The sequence below is a fragment of the Cavia porcellus genome, unplaced genomic scaffold (genome assembly GCF_034190915.1).
Source record: "Cavia porcellus strain 051 isolate PalLab524CR breed Dunkin Hartley unplaced genomic scaffold, mCavPor4.1 scaffold_13, whole genome shotgun sequence".
Lineage (NCBI taxonomy): Eukaryota > Metazoa > Chordata > Mammalia > Rodentia > Caviidae > Cavia > Cavia porcellus.
In genome coordinates, this window is record NW_026947496.1 from 29,435,669 (window position 1) to 29,443,730 (window position 8,062).

The 8,062-nt window shown below is 39.6% G+C and overlaps 1 long non-coding RNA gene across 1 annotated transcript; it reads left to right on the top strand.

Moving 5' to 3' along the window:
- Position 1: 1 nt before the first annotated feature.
- LOC134478525 (uncharacterized) lies at positions 2–4,922 on the top strand. The gene is made up of 4 exons (XR_010051196.1): positions 2–85; positions 1,877–2,021; positions 3,056–3,194; positions 4,449–4,922. It is a non-coding gene; the product is annotated as an uncharacterized LOC134478525 (long non-coding RNA).
- Positions 4,923–8,062: the final 3,140 nt, after the last annotated feature.

Genomic DNA, 8,062 nt, shown 5'->3' on the forward strand with positions numbered 1-8,062 from the left:
CCTTGGCCCCTTGCTGTCTGCAAATGGCCTGCTGTGCCACTCTGCCGCTTGGAACTAGCAGAGTATAGACTGAAACCTCCAACCGGTAAGAAATAAACCTTCCCTTCCTTAATTTTGAGCATTTGGTATTTTGTTTCAGCAAGGAGAAAGAAAAGTAACTAAGACAGGGGTGAGTCCCAAATAGTCTGTTCAAAGTTAAATCCAGTGAACACAGAATAGTATCTATTGATAAAAACTAAAACCACCAAATTCCTTTGTGAGATACATAACGACATTTATGCTTGCCAGGATCAAACTCACAACGTTATGCTTGGTAGGCAGGCACTGTGCCACTGAGCTATATCCCCTGCTCAAAAATGATATTTATGGGAGCCTCAGATCTGCTTACTCCTTCTTATGGTCTGCTGTTTAGTTCTTCCTCACCTGTGTTTGTAGAATAAATTCAGTGAAATTATCACCTGGATGGAATTAGACACTGGAAACTGTCCCACAGGACTCACAGGATCCTTCTGTTACACATCAAAATACTGTTCATGAGTTTGCACAGATTTCAAAAGCCCCAACACTTCAGGTCACCTTGACCCTGGTTCTGAGGTTCTCCAGAGGATGACTCAGTAATGACAAGACACTCTGGTGGCAGAACTTGGGCAAAGACTTCCTTTTTGACCATACTTCAGCTTTCCTTTCCTCATCTGCCCATCCAGTTCTAGCAGAAACATTGCTATACCACATTATGGAGGATCCTTGATATCTTTCACTTTGTTTGGTTTGGTTTTTTAAGATAGGGTCGCCATGAAAAGATCAGGCTGGACTTGAACTCACTATAGGGCCCAGATTACTGGCATGCACCACCATGCCTGGCAGCCCTTGATATCTTAATCACATTCCTCTTAGATATTTCCATCCCAGGACCTCCCCTCATTCTGCTGATTTTCCACAAACCCTCTACTGTCCTTACTAATACTCAGAGATGGGGTCAGGATTGGAGTTGTAGCTCAGTAAAAGAGAATTTGCCTAGCATATACCAGGCTGTAGTGGGTTCCATCTCCAATACTAGAGGAAAAACAAAGGAAAGGAAAGGAATGGAGTTCAGTTTAGTACAGGTAGAACAAGGAGGAGTGAGGAAATCACTGCTCTTCACTCAGTTGAGGTCAGGCAGCACCCTAAGACCATTTTATATACCCCATACTAATACATACAAAACAACAAAACCAACACTGTGGCAGAAGCCAAACTTAAACCTTTCCCAGGCTGTCTGCCTGCCCTGGCCCCGCCCTCCACTGAACCATAATTAACTATATTCAACTGATATTAAATGACACAGTAGCTAATCTCTCTCCAAAATGAAAAGGTAAAAATAAATTAAACAGGCCATCCTCCAAAATTCAGATGGCATTAGACATTTTAATAACATAAAGAGATACTTATATGTGGCATAAATGACATGTCAGTTCCTAAAGTTCCCTAGACCTTGTCCTCCTTATGAGAAGCCATTACTAAAGTCATAAATACCCTGTTGATTGTATTTGACTCCTGCATACTTAATTAAATTTTACAGATACCTTCTACTATAGACCAGATCCCAAAACAAAAAGCCAAAACTTGACCTTCAAATTCCATAGAGACCTCCTTAATATGGCTTTTCGTGTTTTCAACAACAGAGATAACAGTAACACTTGTGACACTTGGAATTCTGAGACAGGTAAACCGACACAAGGTGTAGCTGCCTGGGCCTCCCCCATGGACCATGCCTTATATACAGCAGAAGGACATTGGGCAAGAGTGTGCCCCATCCTGATGTTCCTTTGGGATCTTACCCCAGGGTTATTGGACTGTCCTAGCCAGCAGAGAGTGGGTAAGCCATCCTAACTTCTAGCCCTCACAGGAAATGCCAGCACTGCCAGATTCATCACCAACAGCTTTGCTTAAACTTGCTGCTGAAGACTGATGGAACTCAGGGCCAACAACAGCCCACATTAAGGTGTCCGTCTCAGGGTCCCAAGTCCCACTAAAAGTCTCAGGTAAGACATTCTCTATATTTGTGGACATAGAGGCCATATGTACAGATTCTTCCTGAGTTTTCAGGCTGCTATATTAAGTCCTCAGTCTCTAGGGGGTATTGATGGTCAACCTATGCCATTTACAAACAGGGCCTATTTCTTTCTTTTTTTTTTTTTTAACTGCAAAATGGTATTTATTTACATTAAAATATGAAATACCCATATACACAGATTTGAGAGGCACAACCTGTTCTGTACATAAATTGTAACGTTCACTACATAATATACATAGTAGTACCTGTTGGTTAGTGGCTAGAATGAGAATGGTACCAACACATCCCTCATAAAAAATAAATTATTCATTCATATTTTCTGATCACACAAGACACTTAGTATTTTAAAAGGTATATACTAAAAAAGTCAATGTACAACAAAATAGATTCATTTTATGAAAAATGATTTCAGATGGTCACTCATGAATAACCCATTTTTAGGATGCATTTTTAAATAAACTACATTGATTATCAATATTATGCATATATTCCTCCCTAAAACATGACAGAAGAGATAAATTCCTTTTCTTAAAAGGTATAACTATTGTAGAGAATATGCTAAGCTACTGCCCCCAACTTCCAACACTGCCATTCTGTTTTTAAATTGGAATTTAAAGTTCCAATTCTAGTATAAAATTAGTTTCCTAATTCTGAAAATTGTTTCCTTTTAAAAGTGACAGGTTGCTTTGAATCTTACCAATATTCTAAGAAATTTAAGCTTTCTTTTTATCTTAAAATGCTTTAGGTTAAAGCTGATACTGTATGTGGAAATTTTCAGATAAATTCAACATTTTTTTCTCAAAGAGTTTCACAAAGATATTTTTCAATTCTATAATGTAACGAGGTCCAGAGAACACCTCATTATTTTCATAATACAGTGAAAGATTCATCTTTGGCATTTCTCCATTGATTCTAAAAACACAGTATTTGATATCATATATTGCACACATGTTCTTAAGTTTTAACAGCAGTTTCACTTCTAAGAAATATTTTTCTTTTTAGATATGCAAAAAAAGTCTTAACATCATTCACTTTTTTATCATGAAAAGCTGAAATGTTTGATGTTGGTGAAATAAATGTGTTTAATACTTCAGTGAATAGAAATTCAACATCCTTTCAAATTCAACACTGGATAAAACAGGTATGTATGCAACATTTTAAAAAAAGGAACTCAAATATAACTTTTTAGTATTAACATGAAGCCTAATAACTGCAAAGGAAAAAGGGTACATTGTCTCAAATCATGGCAATCGAACTGATATATTTTGTCTCTTCTTCCCTATTCTATGGCTTTTCTTTAAAAAAGCAAAAAAATACAATTGCTATAAATGCTGATTTGCAGAAAAATTTTCTACATTGCCTTCCACATTAGAATTATTCACAGTTTTCTTGCTCATCACACACTAAGCTTTTGGATGAAAATTGTACAACTATTTAAAAGTAACAGGCCTCTTACAGTTTGAATTTGGTCAGGGCCTATTTCTTGCAGGTCCCAGACTGCTTCTTCCCAATCTACCCAGTGGTGCCAAAACTCCCCTCCACCACTCACTCTACAGTCCTAAATCTTAAAAATTCTTTTTATTCCCTTGTGATTATATAGACTGACCCAGACACTGAGGCCTCAACAGCTTACACCTGTTATCGCTAGTAAACCTCTCCTCAGTGATATAGACTACCCCCTTCCTTTCTTATTCACCAATTTCTCAGACAACCCTGGTCAAGACTGACAGATAAATTTTGTCTTGTCACTTTGTTTATACTTTTTCAGGATACATAAAAGCCTTTCCCACAACCAGGAAAACTGCTGATATACTTACTAAAGTCCTGTTACAGCAAATCATTCCAAGGACTACAACCAGGTTAGAGCGACCCATACCTGATATTCTTGGCAACCTCAACAGTGATCAAAGTTGCTAGACTGATATCCTGGTGTCATATCACTCAGGCTAAGTGGTGCCCTTCCAGCCCTAAATCTAACCATCTTTTTGCCTACTCATCTCCATCTCACCAGGGCCTCACAGCCACAACTTTCAGGCTGTCATGTTTTGTTATCCAATTTGGTTTCTAATTTTTTATCCTTTTTTACAGCAGGACTCTCAACAGTATTTCCTAAAGACTCCCACGTCATACATACCAGAGACAAGCCTTACCTACCTACCCTCCTTAACTTTTACCCTTTCAGATGGGGGAGTAATCACCTCTCATAACTTCACTCCTCCTAACCCCACATTTATTTTTCAGAATTCTACCTTACTGTGGCAATGATTCTACCTCAACATGGTCCTGATATAGTGACATATCAGAATCAGAGGCACCTTTCCTTCTACCTCAGCTGGGTCCTTAATTATGACAGTGCCATGCCTTCTCATAACATCTTGTCTCTTTGTTTTTCCAGTCTAACATACGTGCATTCACCAGTGATGAAGTTGTCCTGGCTAAAACCCCTGGCACCAGCTTCTACCTGGGCATCAACTGTCATCCCATCGACTCCCCTAAACCCCAGTACAGTGCCCTTTTCCAGCAGGAAGCAGTAAAAGAAAGAAATCTCCGCCCTTTTTCCTAATAATAATAATCATAAGACGGAAATGAAAGGGCTTTGGCCCAGACAGGACACTGTAGTCAGTAAAGCCTTAGAGGCGGAACCAAGGAGCTCTGTCTTCCCCACCCCTAGGAATTTGCCTCTGGCAGGAAATAAATGCCAATGAGATACCTGTGCATCCCTAATGCTCCTCAGGCACCACCCCCAACCTAAGAGAATGTATGCCCCCACTCCGTGTCCGGAGAGATAGCCAACCCCGGGGAGATGCCAGACCTGGGTGGGGGGGGTGTCTCTTCCCGTATTCTTAAAATAAAGATCATTTATATTTCATACTTGTTATCTTTTCAGCCGCGCCACAATTCTATCACATACCAAAACACATACTAGGTCCCCACTACTCCCACCTGATTTTCTTTCACCATTAAGGGTACGCCTTGCGACAAGAGCTTGGAATTTATCTGTTGCATCCACCACACTATACCAAGTTCACAGTGTACCAAGATCTCTTCCCTATCACAGTGATTTAAATAAAATCTCTTTGTTGACTATTGTAATCCAAATATTATAATCCCTTTTTCAGTCTACCTCACAATACAGAAAGTTATATTTGTAATACCATAGAAAAGTTATTCGAACTCCAGGGAGTTAATTCCAATCTGCCACCTCCAACACAACCCACGGCGAAAGTAAAGACACTGAGACATATTTAAAGTTATGGGCAGCCAAGGAGTCTTAAGTCCATTCCAAATGAGGATATATGGACAAAGGCCTGATTTAAGGCCTGTCCCAGAAATTATCTCATGAAGAAAGGAGTGATTCAGGGATAACTGACAGTGGCAATGGCCAGGGAATTACACGAACAAGGTGAGCTGAGCTAGCCAGGATGGAGAGCCAGTGCCTATGCAATATACATAGAGAAAGATAATGCAGAAGGATCAGGATGCCTAACTCAATTGGGATAGCATATGAATGAGTTTAGGAGGCTGTTGCTTCAGTTTCTGATATGTAAACTTTTGTACTCTGGGAAGTCATAATGTTATAGGCCACTGAGTTAGATAGGAATATTATAGGCAGTCAGACAGGGTTAGGCCCTCGAGGGAGTCAGCACAGAAGACTAAATGTCTTGTGACGTTGGAGGAGACAGGCACTGCCCACTGTGGGCCAAATCTCAAGACAAAGGGCAAAGCAAATACACCCACATCCTAAGGATTGATAAGTCTAGATAGTTCTCTGTCACCCTGAGGGAGCCAGGAGTCACCATCCGAACCCTTTTACAGAAGTCACTGTTCTTTAGGCATGCCCGCTTGTTACGTGATTCATTTTCCCATTTGCTCCTAATTTAACCAATTTTCCCTCTGTATTTATTCTTATTGGTTGACTATAGTCTTGTCCCACTTCATGCTCACCTTGGGAGTTCCTATGTTTTCCTCACCTTAGACCTGCCTCACTTTGTAGTTTTACTCTATAAAAGTCCCTAGAAAAGACAGACTCTGGCAACCCTATGGGACTCCTGTTTTTCTCCCAGACAAAAGCTTTCTTTCTTTCAATAAATAAACTCTGTTCTTAACCTCCATTATTCCTAAAATTCATTCTTCAATTTTAGAGAACACGAACTCCGTGCCAGACATCTAGTAGGCTAGGAATTTCATTCCCCTATATCAATAGCCTCTTTTTTGAGGCTCTACCCACTTGACATTGTGGGAGCTAACTGGCTCTTCCATAGAGAACACAATGCAAGGAAACAGGAAATTGTCAGTTGACCTTAAAGATTACATATCAGTACCTTAGCTAGCCTTATTTGCATCACTTAGAGCCAGTTGAAGGGAGAAGGAGATAGCATAGCCAGCTCCTGTGAGTATCAGTACAGAGACAGGGCCTGGTTTAAATAATGCTCTATAGCTCTGCATTTGGGGAGAGCCATCCACTTGATCTTCTGCAGTTGGTGTACTGGATTATTATTCATTTCTGTGACTGAATACTCTGACAATCTCTGCTGCATCAGACATCAGATTACTCTCGCCTTGCCCAAACTGCAGCACAGCTCCTCACCCTTCTTGGTACTGTTGCAGGGCTCCTCACCCCGCTTACAGTATCCACCTGACAAAACTCAGAAGCTGCCATAAGAATTTACTGTTTGTTGCAAATAGTACTGGACCAAGGCCCCTCTACCATTGTGGGAGGGTAGACTTCAGCAAGCTCCGGTCAGCAAACCCAGATGGCCAATAAGCCTCCCCAATGTTAGAGTTTACTAAGTTTTTCAGACTGCTCCTGCCTCCCAAATTCCCTCCTCCTCTTTTTAAAATGCCTCTGCAAACTGGAGTTCAGTTCATTCTACTCTTTCCTCCCTGCAAAAGATTATAGACTAAAGTTTGACTCTAGCAATTTAACTAACATTCAGTTTCATTTAGCTTTTTATATTTCACATTAATAGGTAAATAATAATTATATTTTATCTTTGACATATTAAAAATTGTGAGTCTTTAAAATTGACACCCTGCCCCAAATTACCCATGTCTAGTCTACTGAATAGTTCTGGATTATTTCATTTTCTAAGAACCTATTATAACCTTCATTATATGGAAGTTATAAGTCTAAGTTACAGAAAATGAACAGTTATGCAGATCATTTCTTCCAAGGAAATGCAAATGAACCATGTTTTTAATATGTTTATGATCCTGTGGGTAGGGACAAATCCTGCTTCTATCCAATCTCCCTGGTTACCTGTGTGTGTTGTTAGTTCTCCTTTGAGTTGGTTGTAGTATACGAGCTTAATAACTAATTATTGAATTAAATAAAATACAAGTTCCTTTTATATCTGTATGAAAGGCATTATTTTATCTTTTAATTTATTCTTTTAATCTATATATGAGAAACTTACATGATCTGATGTTCGAAAAACGTAAGTTCCCAATTGGTTTGTTCCACTTTTAGAATATGACCTTAAATAAATTATTTATGGCCACTTTCAATTTTTCTGAAAAAATAAAGGAACTTTATAAAAAGGAGAAATATACTATGCCTAGTATATCTATCACTAAATAAATGCTACTTCAAGCCAGGCATGCCTGCATATACCTGTAATCCCAGCACTAGGGAAGCTGAGACAGGAGGATCCCTGCATGCTGCAGGCCAGCCTGGATTACAAAGTGAGTTCAAGACCAGCCTGAACTGCATAGTAAACCCTGTCTCAAAAAAAGACAAATAATAACAATAATAATAAAATAATACTACTTTGTTTATCCTTAGAGCAGTACCCAGTTTAATTGGTGACAGCATGTCCGCCACTCCCTAACTTTCATTCCCCAGGTTGTAATTGTGTTTGGAGATAGAGTCCCTATGGAAGTGGTAGAATGGGCCCTAAGCACATGAGGCTGTTGGCCTTACAAGTGGAGATTAGGACGTGGACACACAACAGAAAGGCCAAGTAAAGACCGCAAGAGAAGACTGACCATCTGTAAGCCAACCAGAGA